This window comes from Tamandua tetradactyla, chromosome 18 (genome assembly GCF_023851605.1).
Source record: "Tamandua tetradactyla isolate mTamTet1 chromosome 18, mTamTet1.pri, whole genome shotgun sequence".
NCBI classification, from domain to species: Eukaryota; Metazoa; Chordata; class Mammalia; order Pilosa; family Myrmecophagidae; genus Tamandua; species Tamandua tetradactyla.
This window is the reverse complement of record NC_135344.1, coordinates 960,825-976,488: the sequence shown is the minus strand read 5'-3', so window position 1 is coordinate 976,488 and position 15,664 is coordinate 960,825. Positions and strand designations below refer to the sequence as shown.

General features: G+C 40.1%; 2 long non-coding RNA genes across 4 annotated transcripts in view; one reads left to right on the top strand and one right to left on the bottom strand.

Moving 5' to 3' along the window:
- LOC143661904 (uncharacterized) overlaps window positions 1-15,664 on the top strand; it is a 125,908-nt gene that overhangs the window by 35,333 nt on the left and 74,911 nt on the right. For 2 of the 3 annotated variants that reach the window (XR_013164945.1, XR_013164944.1), the window contains one exon: window positions 8,970-9,126. This is a non-coding gene — a long non-coding RNA (uncharacterized LOC143661904). Of the gene's footprint in view, window positions 1-8,969; window positions 9,127-15,664 lie in introns of those variants that run through there. The other variant, XR_013164946.1, reaches the window with a different exon arrangement.
- The window catches only part of LOC143661903 (uncharacterized), a 115,427-nt gene continuing 109,971 nt past the window's right edge, over window positions 10,209-15,664 (bottom strand). Inside the window, exon 4 of the long non-coding RNA XR_013164938.1 lies at window positions 10,209-11,111. This is a non-coding gene — a long non-coding RNA (uncharacterized LOC143661903). The remainder of the gene's footprint in view (window positions 11,112-15,664) is intronic.

Sequence of the window (15,664 nt, the reverse complement as noted above, 5' to 3'; positions counted from 1 at the left end):
GATGAATAAAGTCTATGAAGCAGAGGGTTTTCTTTTTTTCTGTATAAAACTTTTCTTTTCCTTCTTCATTATTACCTACTATGGACAAGTATGCTGCTAAGTGCTTTATTTATGTGAATCTAATAGAATACTTACATTCATCCTGAGACAAATGGAAAGCAAATCACTTGTCCAGCATCACCCAACCTCTAAGTAGTAGTGTAAGGATTCGAGGTGGACCTGACTCTAAACTTGCACTGTCTTCCATGCTGTCAAGTGCTCTATTCTTCCTTTCTTGATTGTTTCCTTCCTTTCCTCTCATTCTCTGTCTTCCTCATTCAGTTCACATTTATTGAGCCCTTACTATAATAATAAAAATTAATGTTGTTAGCCAACATTTATTTAACACTTATTATAGGCCAGGAAATATGCTTTTCCTTAGTGGTTATTGGCTTATTTAATTCTTACAAGTATCTATGTTAATTCTTATAAGTATCCATATTTTCACTTATAAGTATCCATGTTTTCACTGGTCCCATATAACAGTTGGGAAAGACGTATAAAGAGTTTACATAATTTGTCCAAAGTCACAGAACTAGTAAGTTACAGAAAGGAGATCTGAATCCAAATAACCCCTTTAATGACTCATGCTATGGTTATAATGAAAATATGACAAATAATCTTAGAAAGGAACAAGATGCATGTTTCTAAGTGCTGTTAAGGAAATTGAAGAAAATTAGCAAAGCATACAGAAGCTAGCTGGAAAAACTAACTCTGCTCAGAGAAGCAGTGGAATGCTCTAAGAATATGATATGTGTTCATGATATTAGAAGGAGAGCAAGTATTTGCCCATACCTGGTAGGGTTTGCATGGAAAAGGCAGAGAGATGTGAAAATGGTCTTCACATTCAAAGAGCAGTGAAAGTTCCAGCAAAGTGGTGGAGGGTGGGATGGGGGACAGCGAGCAATGAAGCCCTGGAGGCTGAGTGCTGGGCCCAATTGTGAAGCACCCAAGCAAACGTTTCAGCCTCCCAGCACCATTTTAAGCACAAGAATGACAGGCTCAGCTTTGACTCGAGTCACATTCCAGAGGCAGTGGCCTGGGGACAAGCACAGCAGTCTACCAGCAGCAGAGAAGAAGTGGGAGCCTGGTGCAAGGGTGAGCCGAGTTCATCACTTTGACTACATTGTGTGAATCGCAATAAGGAGTGTGTATTTTTGGGTCACATGATGAAACAAATTGGGTGCAGACTTTAGAGCTGGGCCCACTTGGGCTCCATTCCTAACTGAGCTTTATGTTCTTGGCATTTACTCCTAGCTGTCCTCATTACTTCTCTGAAGTTGATTTTCAGAACAGAGATAAAATTTCTTCCCTCTTGAGGAGATGCCCAGCATAAGATGCTACATGGCATTACCTTTAAATCCTTTCCATTTACCTTGAATAAATATTTGTGAATTGTGTATGTGTGTGTGTTTTAAGAGCATTATTAAAAGATATGATTTCCATATGATAAAATTAACTTGGAAGTGTACAATTTATTCATTTTGGTAAATTTACAGATGGGCAGCCATCATCACAAGCCAACTTTAGAACATTTCCATGACTCTAAAATCTTCCCTGTGTCCTTTTGCAGTTAATTCCTGCTCCTACTTCCAGCCTGAAGCTACTTTGATCTGCTTTCTGTCTCAACAAATTTGCCTTTTCTTGACATCCTATAAAAAGGAGATGTCTAGTACTTCTAGACATTTCATGTGACTAACATGCAGCTTTTTGCATTTGGCGTCCTTCACTTAGCTTGATATTTTTGAGGTTCATCCATGTTGTAGCATATAATAGTAGTGCTTTTCTTCTTACTGCTGAAGAGTTTTCCATTGTGTGGCTGCACCACACTTTCTAAATACATCCGCTGGCTGGTAGACATTCAGATGTACCACGGTTTTTGCACAAAACTCTTGTATGCCACCAGATGAAGCCTCACCAGAACATTTAGGTTAACTGAGACTTCTCCTTTGCTTAAATATTTTAAAGAAAACAACCAGGCAACAAAGGCCATATTAGCAATGTAGTAAGGGGAATTTGTTGTATATTATCACTAGTAACCTACTTCCTTTTCTTTCTTTCTGTCTATAACTCTTTCTCTCTTTCTCTATCTCTACATATCATGTCTCTATCTCTCAATCATCTATTATCTCTTTATCATCTGTCTCTATCATATTATAACTCTCACCTATTGTCTATCTTTTCTTTCTATCTATATCTATCCAGTCTATATATCATCTGTCTTTATCTATCATCTATCATTTATCTTTATCATATCATAACTTCCCACCTATCATCTATCTGACTGTCTGTCATCACTGATTATTTTAGCATTCAAGGGCAGAGGAGTAAAGCAGGGATTCTTACTTCTAGGTCTCAAATTGCTGAAACAAAATTCTTTCAGTTGTATACAACTGTTTAGAAGAATTAGGTGTCATTCATTTTACTGTAGTTTCTAACCAGAATCACAGTCCTGTTCACCTTAAGATTTTAAATGATGGGGCTGGAAACCCAAAACATATTCCTTTAATGATGAAGCAACTGGGAGATGAAATCTGCCTGAATTCTTCCATTTTTCACACCCCAGGCAGATGCCATTTTGACTGTGGCCAAAGACTGCTCCCAGTTCATTACCTTCAGGTGTTGCTTCCAGGTTGCTGAGGTCAGTGGCCATTCCCAGGCAGGCTGAAACATCTCTCCCCTGGACCCATCCCCAGAAGGAGGGCCCCTGCACTCCATGCTGAGTTTCCTGTTTACTTGCCATTCATCAGGTGTTTACTTCAAGAGGGCTAATTTTTAGTTTTGTAAAAACCTACCCTGTATTGCAATCCATGACATGAGAGAGGCTCTGTAGAATTGGTTGAATGAGTGGGTACGTGCTAAGTAGAGTGTTTAGGATGTTGAGAATTACTTGGGCTAGTGGCAGCTCTAATGAACATGTTCTAGGGGGGCTGAAGTGAAAGGGATCACTCCCTGGCCTCGTATATAATTTCCACCACTGTGGTCAGTTGTCGGGAAGAAATGCCACAGGGGTCCCAACCTTTGCCCAGGGGAGCTGGGCAGGAACCAGCTGCTTCTCACCCATCAGATTTCTGTGGTTGCAGAATCTAGACCCTTAAATAGCCTCTCCTTTGCACATGGGGGTTCTAAAGATGGCATCACCTTTTCCATTCGGATCTAAAACTTTGCATTTTTGTCCAATTCATGTGATGCTTGGCCTCTCAAGGAGGCCCTGGAAAGAAAAAAAAAGAGTTAGATTTAAACACAATGATGGCAACAGCTGACTTACCTGCCTGCCTGGCCCAGCCCAAATCCTCATGGCCTCCAGGACCTTCCTCACCACAAAGCCTGGGTAATTTTTTCAAAGTATCATTGTATTCTGTTATATCCCCTGTGTGGCTCTCTCCAGTGAACTTCCTCCAATTCAAAGCTGGAACTTCTTAGTTCAGCACAAGAGCCCCTTCCTGATGTGACTCCACACCACATCTGCAGGCTTGTCTCTGGTCCCTCCATCCCTTCCTAAGAGAGGCTGATGACGTGGGTGCTTTCAATGAAGGTGAGAAGGGGGTGAAGATAAAGAGAGTGAGAGAGGACAGGAAACAGTATAAGCAATATCAGCCATTGGGAGCTGCTCTGCTGAATGTGCCACATGTCCCAGAGAGCTGGAGAAGTGGGTTAGGACTCTGTTTTTCACTCAGCTGCTTCAGATACCATGTGCCCCTCAGAGTGGGAGCAACTTGTACAATGTGCTCCCCTCCCAACTCCCCGCCCATTCGCTAGCTACTTCGCATTTCTCAAATAAAGAATGACCTGATCACAACTCTGTGGGCATGCTAAGAGATGGAGAGACTGTGGACTGGGCCATGGCAGAGCTCCTTCCAAAGGGATTTTTTAAAGGATAATTTGGACTCTGCAATTTTCAGGTTTTGTGTTGATTCTTTTTTAGTTGTTCTCCAAAATACATACACATCCTCAAGCTCTCCCAGGCTTCCCTGCATCTCCCTCCATCCAGTAAGACCTTCACCTGCTTTTTTGCCTTGGCTGACTCTTGTCATCTTTCCAGTCTCTGTCCACCATCACCCCTCTGACCATCCTCAGACTATACTTAATTACTTACACTTTTATGCTATTATTAGAAGTTGTGAAGTGTTGACTTTATAATTCTAATATTCCTTCTATAAATATTGCTTGACATTCTTCCCTAAAACAGATATTTTCCATCATATATAGGTCTATTTGCCCTGAATTATCATTTTTACTGAAAAAGCAGGGTGAAGACTTAATTACTTTATCCATTTTCAAAAGTAGTTTCAATAACCACTTCAAATGATGGCAAATGAATTTTTTGCTGGTTTTCTTTTTTTTACTATCATTCTGTACTCATGGCTTTAGTAGATTCACTGTGTTTCAATCCACTATAATCACTACTCCCAAATCATCACCGTTTTGGTACCATGAGCCCCTGTTAGATGGTTCCTGTGTCCTCTTGACATACCCAATTACTATGTGAAAGCACCTTTGAGTTTGGACATGACATGTGCCAGGTTCACCTTGTACTTTCTCTAATCCATTACTGTGAACAGTCAGTTCTTTAAACAACCCTGGATTTTTAGAGAAAGATTTGGGTGATAGGAGTGATTAGTGCTACTGGGGTGACATGGATACTAGGTCATTTCAATGGACTATGATAGATAATATACAATTAATAAAACTATCATTTCATATTATTATTTTCACTTCAATTTCAAAATTAGTGTCATAACCAAATTTTTAATCTTGTAATTGAAACTTTCATACCTTTAGGACATCATGAACATAATCTCTAATTTGCTTTATTGTATAATATAAATAAAATAGTTTCATAGTAACAATATAAATGTTACTACTAACATAAAACACTTGAGTTTAGTTTAAATTTCTTTTTGCTTCTTTTTGTCCATGGAGCTTATCTGACTGAGGATGTTCATTCAATGTACTGTGTTCTTAAGTGTCTTAGGGAAGAATCATTATTTCTCTGGGTGGGCATATTACTAAAATGATATATGGCTAGCTTTACTTATTTTAGTTTGTTTTCTATTTAAGAATGTTCTTAAAAATTAGCTTTACTTTTGATAGGTTATAGACTTACACTATTGAAAGGGAATAACTATATAAAAAAGTATTGTGCCAGTTTGAAAGGATTTGCATACCCTAGAAAAGCCATGTCTTAATCCTACACAGCTTTGGGGGAAGCAACCATTTCTTCTAATCCCTATTCAAAACTATACATTGGAAAGTTGATTAGGTTATCTCCAAGGACATGTGACTCATCCAATTGTGGTAACTTTTGAATAGAGGGAGATGTAATTCCACCCATTCCAGGTGGGTCTTGATTACTGGAATCCTTTAAAAGAGGAAGCACTTTGGAGAAAGCTGGAGAATGATAACCACGGGGAGAGTCCACCAGTGACCTTTGGAGATGAAGAAGGAAAATGCCCCCGGGGGAACTTCGTGAAGCAAAAGGCCTGGAGAGGAAGTGAGCAGTTGTTGTCATGTTCCTATGTGCTTTTCCAGTGAGAGAGAAACCCTGAATGATATCAGCCTTCTTGAACCAAAGTATCTTTCCCTGATGCCTTAGATTGGACATTTTTATGGACTTCCTTTAATTGGGATATTGTCTAAGCATTAGAAGTATAAACTTGCAACTTAGTAAATTTTCCACTTTTAAAAGCCATTCCATTTCTAATATATTGTATTCTGGTAGCTAGCAAACTAGAACAGATATACACAAGGAAATATTGCTTCCATCCCTCTCCCTCCACACATTTTTAAACCCATTTCTTGTAAGATCACCACTTTTTTTTTCTTTCTTTCTTTCTTTTTTAGTGTCTTTACATTTTGGTGTTCTTTTCTTTCCTATTTTTTAAAATCTATGCCAAATATTCCTATTTCCTTCTCTTACACAAAAGATAATATAACTTTTTACCCTTTCTTGCTTCCCTTTATAATATATCTGGTGATCTCTTCATGTTAGGACATAGATGTCACCCCCATTCTTTTTTTATAGCTTCATAGTCTTCTGGCTGGACAGCTGTACCATAGGTTATTCAACACCCTTTCAGTGTGGGAGCTTTCAGTTTAATAGCTCTTATATTTCCAGACTTATTTTTTTAATGAAATTTTATTGAGGTATATTATATATTCACATACAATATAATCATCCAAAGTGTATAATCAGTTGTTCACAGTATCATCATATAGCTGTGCATTTATCATCACAATCAATTTTTGAACACTTTTGCTATTCAAAAAACAAAAATAAATAAGAAAATAAGAATAAAAGTAGAAAAGAACACCCAAAATATCCCAATCCCTCCATGCCCCCATTGTTTATTTATTTTTTTTGTCTTTTTTTTCTTGCTTATCTGACCATACACTGGATAAAGGGAGTGTCATTCACAAGCTTTTCACAATCACATGGTCACACTTTAAAAGCGTTATGAGAAACTATAGATTTATCTTCAAGAATCAGGGCTATTAGATGGCAGCTCAACAATTTCAGATATTTCCCTCTAGCTATTCCCAAAAACCCAAAACTGAAAAGGGATGTTTTGATACTGCATAAGAATAACCTCCAGGATGACCTCTCAGTACTATTTGAAATCTCTCAGCCACTGAAACTTTATTTTGTTTCATTTCTCTTCTTCCTTTTGGTCAAGAAGGCTTTTTCAGTCCCACAATACCAGGGCCAGATTCATCCCCTGGAGTCAGGTCCTATATTGCCAGGGAGATTTACACCCCTGGGAGTCAAGTCTCATGTAGAGGGGGAGGGCAGTGAGTTCACCTGCAGAGTCAGCTTTGAGAGAGAGGCCACATCTGAGCAACAAAAGAGGTTCTCTGGAAGTGGCTCCTAGGCTGGATGGTCATTTTCAGTGTTTTCTTTCACATATAATGCTCAATCAATGATGGCCTCTCACATCATGCTTTTTCAGACATTTCTATATGATAGATTTCTAGAAGTGGAATTAAACAGTTAACATGTAAATGAATGGTAACTTTGATAGATACTGCCAAATTCCCCTGCATGGGAGCTTCTCCTCTCTAAAATTATTCAAAGTGGAAGAATGAATGATTTATCTTGAAAAAAATATTTCAAAGATAGGCATTTTGATATTTTTAAATTTTAGGTTGGCTTTAAAGAATTTAACCTGCTACTGTTCCTCTTCTAATAAACAAACACCAAAGAAAAGTCAGTAACACTAAAATCCCTCACACCCTGTTTCAGTTTGCTAGCTGCCAGAATGCAATACACCAGGAATGGAATGGCTTTTAAAAAGAGGAATTTAATAAGCTGCTAGTTTACAGTTCTAAGGCCAAGAAAAATGCCCCAATTAAAACAAGTCTACAAACGTCCAATCTAAGGCATCCAGGGAAAGATACCTTGGTTCAAGAAGACCGATGAAGTCCAGGGTTTCTCTATCAAATGAGAAGGCATGTAGCAAACACAGTCAGGATTTCTCTCCCAGCTGGAAGGGCACATGGCAGACATGGAGTCATCTGCTAACTTTCTTTCCTGGCTTCCTGACTCATGAAGCTCCCTGGGAGGCATTTCCTTCTTCATCTCTAAAGGTCACTGGCTGGTAGACTCTGCTTTTTGTGGCTATGTCATTCTGCTCTCTCAGAATCTCCAGCTTTCTCCAGAATGATTCCTCCTTCACAGGACTCCAGTAAACCAATCAAGACCCACCCAAATGGGTGAAGACATGTCTCCCCTAATCCAGTTTAACAACCACTCTTGATTGGGTTACATCTCCAGGGAGATGATCTAATTATATACTGTATTGAATAGGGATTATTCTGCCTTTATGAAATGAGATTTTGATTAAAACGTGACCTTTATAAGGGACATACATCCTTTCAAACCAGCACACACCCCATATATAATTGTTGACCTAGTAAACCCAATGTTAATGAGTGATAGTCATGTTCCAGAACTCTATTAGGTGCTAGGAAAACTGTGGTGAAAATGGTGGATTTGCCCTCATAGAGCATAGATTCTAGTTGCTGAGCTAGATGTTATACACCTAATGTCCCACCCAGGTAATGGTTTAGTTGCAGCTGGGGTAATGCCTGAAGGGAAAAGTGAGGGGTGAGATAAACCCATATAATAGGGGCATGTCCTGCTTTGAGGACCAGGTAAGGCTTTTCTGTGTGATGTTTGTGTTGAGACCTGAAAGATGAGCAGTGATTAGAGAGAAGAGGTGAGGGGTTGAGGAAACAAACAAGAGAGGTTTTTGGAAAGAAGGAACTCCATGTGCGTATTCTGAAGTCAGGAAAGAGGTCATTGCCTGTAAAGAAAAGAAGGTCAAGGGGGCCAGAGCACAGTCAGTGCAAGGGGGGCATGTGTTTTAGCTGAAGAAGTAGGTAGAGCCCCAATTTTCAAAGGGGCTCCAGGGGGCCTGAACCTATTTTCTCCACATGGCCTAGAACACAGCTGGCTATGGAGCTCACATGTACTAAAGAAATTTTGAGTTATCTGTGGGTAGGTCATTTGAGCAGCAATTTCTTGGTTAACATTTGGGCACAAATTGTTTTAAATTCAAGAAAAATCAGTAGGGAGTATTGTTGTCTAGAAGTTTTATTCTCTAGCCATCACCCAGTACCAACCTAACAGAAGCAAACATGCAGACAAACAGTTTTCCATTTGCAGATTTTTAGAGCTAGAAGATTTTCAGATCATCTACTACAATATTCTGCAGCACTAATTTAGTATGTGAAGCACCAGGAAGCTATGGGTGCATTCCAACAATACCATGATTTTCCCGTGTCTTATCCCATTTTGTCTCCATGACAGCTCTAGCAGGCAAACACTAAGCAGGTGAAGTTTGTCTTTCTGTATTCTTAGCAAGATGGGACTTCCCTATTACTTGGAGATAATTAAAACCTTTACAACCTTGTTCTCTTTCCCCCAGGGGTAAACAAGTCAATACCACCTTCCCAGGAAAGGAACCAGTGGAAACATTCAGTTTGAGGTGTGAAGGTCTGATAACCTGTGGAAGATGTTCTCTACCAGGGGATTTATACTTTGATGATTTCCTACTACTGCTACTATTGCTGCTGCTGCTGCTGCCTCTGGAAAAAAGACAAGCACCATATACTGAGTGCTTCCAATACCTACATCAGGCACCATTCTGAGCATTTGACATGGATGGAATCACAGAAGGCAGGGACTGTGGTTATTTCCATCCATAGGGGATGGGACTTGGCTTCAGAAAGGTTAGATAATGCCAGACACCATCCTAAGCACTTTCCAAACTTCTCTAACACAACAGCAACATGAGGTGGGGACTGTTGCCATCCCTATGTTAGGAGGAGAGAACTGGGTGGCCCAGCTGATGAGCTGCAAGGCTGGTACATGGACCCAGACAGTCTTAATCAAAAGCCTTCACTGTATTTGAGCCAGGCATAGTTGGATGGGAAGGCTGTGCACGCCTTCGCTCCAGGTTTGAGTGCCTGGTGTCTGGATGTCCTGTCATGCTGAGCTGCCTCTCCTTACCCAGGGATTTCTGGGCTCCACACCTGGCTGGTTTGCTCTGAGGATTGAAGGAGGGAACATGGACCTGGGCAGGTTTGGGGGTGTGTTGCAGAGGTCCAGCGAGGGGGCTGGTTTTAGCTCTGGCCGTCACTCTGGATGAACTCATTTAAACACATGGAATTACCTGGAACTTTGTGCTTATTTCTTCTGACACCTCAGGGTTGTCAGGCACATTCCAAGAGATAATCTCACATTCATCTTATGAAATAGGGATGACTGCAACAGCCACTTGACAGTTGAGATTGTCTGAGGATGGAGAAAGCTAAGAACTGTGACAATAGATGTGACCCCAGGCCAGCCTACTTCCTACCTGTCTTACCAATGGGACATCTTTGAAACCAGGGAACTGCAGGTCTGACTCCCAGCTTTGCTGCATATCACATCTGTGTCACTAAGTTACTTAATTTTGCTGAACCCAGACTTGCACATCTCAAAAATGGTGGGGGTAATGTGATCATAAGGAGGAATGAAGGAGATGGTTTATGCAAATGCCTCAGCTTCGACCTCTGAGCATAATCAGCTGCTAATAAATGCTATTCTCTTCCAGTGGGGTCATTGGTGAGATAAATTGCCCCCTGAATGCTGACTCAGGAGTACTGCCTACCTCAGGCCACCAGATGAGGCTTCAAGGAATTAAGTTCAGCAGCTTTAATGAATCATGTTGTAGTTTCCACAACTGGGTGCAGACTAGTCACACTATATGTTATACTAATTACATTCATTACTCCATGGGCCCTGATGTCCCCATTGTTGAATCTCTGCTATTCAAATGGGTTTGGTCTGGTTAAAACCAAGGAACTCGGCAAACAGCTCATAGTGTTTTAATTCTGGCAGCCCATGTTTTATTAGAACAATTGCCTCTGGGTCTACCAATTGTGTTTTCCTTTGGATCAAATACTCTGCTTAATGTGCCATGGATTGCACTATTGACTGAGATTGATGGGAGACTGAGCAGGAGGTATAGGAGAGTTTACTGAGAACTAAGTGGTTACTGTTTTCATGGTTGTTTACCTGAGTTGTTAGTCTTGCTATTTAAATCTAGCCTTGATAGGTAGGAGACCATTGTTCTTCCTTCCCATTGGCTTGTACATGCATGCATGCCTGTCTTCATTCATTCCACATTGATTTACTGAAGCTTACCACCAGCCAGGCACCTGACAAGACACTGGGCAATTGGGAGAGGATGCTTAGCTATTTATGCAATCTCTATACTTTACACACCTGTGTTATGAAATAGGTACTGCTATAACATCCACCTGACAGATGAGATTCACTGAGGATGGAGAAAGTCAGGTGAGAGTCAGGGACTGCAGAAAAGAATTATAATGTTACTACAAACTTGAAATTGAACCTTGCTGTGATGTACAGAGGATGCACTCAGCCTGACCTGGGACATAATTCTGCCTCCTCCATTTTCCACCTGTGTGCCCTTGAGCAAGTCACAGCTTCAGTGAGTTCCAGATGTCTCCTTTGTAGGACTGGGATGATATTGCCTACTTTAGGGTGTAGTTGTGAAGATCTAAGGAAATAAAGTATATAAAATGTAAATGTTAATGCTGTCATTTATGTGCTTCTGTTAGTATCAGTGTGAACAAAGAGATGCTGGACAAGTGACTTAATCTTGTAGAGTCATAATTTCCATCACAGGGGAACCATTATTTCCTACTAGGTACCAGGTATTTACACAGCCTTTCTCCCCTTTGACTGTGAGATCCTTCAAGGATAAGGACTTGTTGTTAAATATTTCTGTAAACCCTAGTCTAAAACAGATAACGAATGTGCCAAAATGATTACAGAATGAATGTGTAGCTTTAAAGGAAGAAATACCCTTTCTTTAACTTTCAACATGTACTAAGTACTCTATTAAACATTGTAGATAATTTATCTCATAATAATAGTTACTATGAAATAACATTGGTTTGATGTCTATTCTTTCAAGTGAAGGAACCAAGGCCCAGTGAGGCCAAGCAGTTTTCCTGTTGTAAAGTCTGGATTTGAACACCAGCAGTTGGCTCCAGAGGGCTCACTCCTCACCCCTATGTTGTAGTTTCTGCTGCATGATGAGAATGGACCGAGCTGCCTTTAAATTGGTCTGGGGCTTCACAGTTGGTGAAGAAGTTCTTCATTGGACTCTTCAGACAAGTCATGACAAATATAATGACCTCCACTGACATTATTAAAAAATCTTAGTTTAATTTTTTAGCAACTGAAATATGTCATTTTATATCTTAAAATTTCACTTAATTTTACCTGTGAAAATTTGATCATATCATGAACTAATTAAAAAACATGACTCATAAGCTATATAACATTCCATCATATGGATATGCCATAAGATTTAAACTACTTCCCTGTTGTTGGACTTTTTGGTTTTCATTTATGGGGGGGAAGAGATGAGTATTTTGCTCTCATTAACATCCTTTTACATAAGCTTAAATCTTTTTTATGGATTAATGATTGTTTCCTTAGAATCGACTAATTCTAAGAGGTAGAGTTATGGGTCAACTGTTGTGAACTCAAGATGGTAAGGACTTATCAAATTGTTCCCCCAGATAGAGTAAGGACTTAATGAATACTTGTTAAATGTTGAATGAAAGAGAAAGATGATTATCCCACCAATGTATGAAATCCCTCCTGTGTCACACTGGCTTTGGTCAAAAAACAGAGCCCCAAGTATTTTAGGGAAGATGGTTTGGTATGGAGGTAAGGGCTCTCAGGAGCACCGGAGGATGGGCTGGAAGGCCTGGTAGGCTGCATCCAGAAGGTGGCTAAAACAGTCACTGGTGACTTCAGCCCAAAGCCCTGGGGATGATAAAGTAGGCAGAGCTTGCAGAGATGCTGGAGAGTCCACCACAAGTCCTCAGGAAAGCAAAGTGGGAACTCTTGGAAATGTCTGAGAAGTAACACCTGTGCTCAGTAGGATCTCTGGCTTCTCCTTCTCTTCTACCTTCCCAATCTCATGTGAGCTATTCTCATTGGCAAACTTGAATTGTGAACCCTACAGTGAAGAGACTCTAGAAAAGGGAGTCTCTACCCTGAAGAAGGGAATAGTGCTGACAACTGACAACCCAGCACACCTTCTCTTTGCATGCTCAGTAGAACATAGTGACACCTTTCCTAACTTCTTGCTGACATAAAAGGGAAGAAGTGGTTATCTTGTTTTCATTTAATTTTTAAAAATTTAAGTGAGGGTGATTTTTTCATGTGTTTATTGGTCATCTATCTATTGTACAGATATTTCTGAGCACATAGTATAAATCACTCATCATTCTGGGCACTGGGGAGAATGATTAAGGGGTGAATAAGGCAGACAGAGTCTGCTTTTGTGAAGCTTGCATTCCTGGGCAGGTAGATGAGGAAAAGGAACAAATAAATGAATAAGGTAATTTTGATAGTGATAAATAGCATGTAAGAAAAAACTGGGGATGATTTTGAAATGAGCAGAAGAGTTTGCATTGCTGAATACTGGAGCCCCTGGAGGTTATTTGATCCTCTAGGGGTGTAGGTCTCTGGTGAGTCTGTTTTACAACTCCGTAGAGATAGAAGTTAACATGTAGAAAACTGATAATACACAATTGAGTCCCATTCATAGAAATGCAAACGGTGTTTTGTGGAATGCAATTGGTTAATACTTTGTGGATATTGAGTATTTTTTGCCTGTTTTGTATCAAAATTGTAATGCAAATGTAAAATCATTTTCACATTCCTTATTGGGTTATGAATGTGTGCCAATTTGAATTCATTCACTTTTAAATGGGTTGTAGCATCTCACTGGCTACCTTGCTAATTATTACATTAAATAAATTCTTTGAGTCATGTTCATTTTATATTTGGATGAGAGTCATGATTACATCCTCTTTTAAAATTTACCCTTCAACAATTTGGAACAAATAAATGACCATGATAATTTTAGATAGTAATAAATAACATCAAGGAAACAAGGTAGGTGTCGTTCTAGAGAGTGACTGTGGGGCCAGTGAGGAAGACACCAGTTTGGATTGAGTGGTCAGGGAAGGCCTCACTGAGGAGGTGGCATTTGAGCTGAGACTTGAGTGAGCAAAGATGATGTGCATGTACAGAGTGGAAGGCAGGGTGCTCAGGGTGGAAGGAGCAGCTTGTGCAAAGGCTCTGAGTCAGAAAGGAGTAAACTGTCTTATTCAAGAAACCAAATGCAGTGAGTGCAGGTGGGAGATGTGACCAAAGAGGCTGTCATGGGCCAAATGAAGCTGGACCTTTTGGGCTATGCTGAGGAATTAGAATTTATTCTAAATACCATGAGAAGTGGTTGTAGTTTCATATGGTGAAGTATCATGATCTGATTCATGTCAGAGAATAGATTTGTATATGAGTGCTCTGTTCTTATTTTTCTCCTCAAATTATACTATTAGCTTGTCATCATAATTAGCTTATCAAATCTTATCATCTCTAGAAATATAATTATATTTTGATTAAAGATTGTAGACAAATGTAATCATAAAAGCAACACATAATCATTGACAAGCCATTTGCAGAAATAAGAAACTCACAAAAAGGAAATAAAGAATATTTAATTTTTTAAAAAATGGAACATGCATGGCTCATGGACTTGTGTTTTCACTTTCTAGAATGTCTTAGGGGGCTTGGCCTCCTTCATCCAGGAGAGATGACTGATGAGAGTCCTTCTAAACTGACTGATTTGTTAACACGTAGTTTCCCTGTGACATCTGCTCACTGGGGACAGCAGCTAATAGGTACTGCCTGCAAGTAGCAGGTGCCAAAGACACCTGAGAATGCACCCAAGTTCATTTCAGGTCAGGCCCCTGTTCTTCCTTCCGCTGAGAGACAGCCTCAGGGAAGGCTCTTCCTGCTTGTTGTTCCCAGAGTAGGGTTGTAATCCACCCCCCACCCCCATCTCCCAACAGGGAACACACTTGAGAAGAAACTGGTGGAAAAAAACTTCTACGAAGAAAGCAAGAGGAAATACAGTGGTGGTGCCCAGAGGCTTGTAAGACAAAAGAGCAGGAAATTCATATATTACAAATAGGTTTCCTATGAAATCAAGGTCTATTTTTTACCCAAGGATTGCTATTTAAGTCAACAGAGGTAGGGCCCTTCAGATTGGGACAAGAGGTCAGAGAAAGGCTTCCCTTTTGATGGGGCAACACCCTCATCTGATTATAGATGAGAAGAGCTGATGGAAGGGGCTGCCCCTCCATCCCTCCATGTGGAGCCTAGAGGACAAGTTTTTGTTGATGAAAAGAGCTGCCTTACTGAGTGGAGTCACAGTGGCTCCCATTTACATCCTTCAGGCAAGTTATGACATCTCTCTGGCTGATCTTTCCTTGTCTGTGAAAGGATGACTTCAGCATGGAGGGAACATGGAAGTCACCAAGTAGAACTGAAAATATCAGAGTGTGTCCTTAGGACTGAACCATAATTATGAAGAGTTGTGACAACAATTCTAACACAGGATAAGAGCCTGGGATTTGGAGTCAGGCAGACCTGAGCTCAATTTTTGGTTTAGCCATTGACTAGATGTATGATCTTTGGCAAGTTAATTAACCTCTTCGAGCCTCAGCTGAGACAAAAGTATCTGTCTCATAGGGTTGTTGTGAGGTTAGAAAGAGATGACATATGTTTTGTGTTTAGCTCAGTAACAGAGGGTACACAGCCTGCCCATCCAGAGGGAAAAGGAATGAAGTCCTTGGCAATTAGCAAGGTTTTTGTAGTCCCATCCTGGACTGAGTTGTTCCAGAGGCCCCAGAGAGGTGGGTTTTAATGTGATAGGGGCAGAATGAATTCTTAGGCTTCAACAAAATGTCATTCAGAACCTCAAAGACCATCCACTTCTATGATTAGCTTGGCATCAGGCTGCTTTATTACTAACTCGGTATCTCAAGAATATTCAAGAAGTAAAATTGAGCCTCTGGGACAGTTGACTCAAGGAATCTGGTCATTGGAAATATGCATCCCCCATTCTGAATTTATTCATAGACATCGGGTTTACCAATGGGTATTGGCAACAATGTCAACAACAATAAAAACACCTATTTTGAAATTTAGTATGTATAATGAGCAGGCACTGTGCTTGGC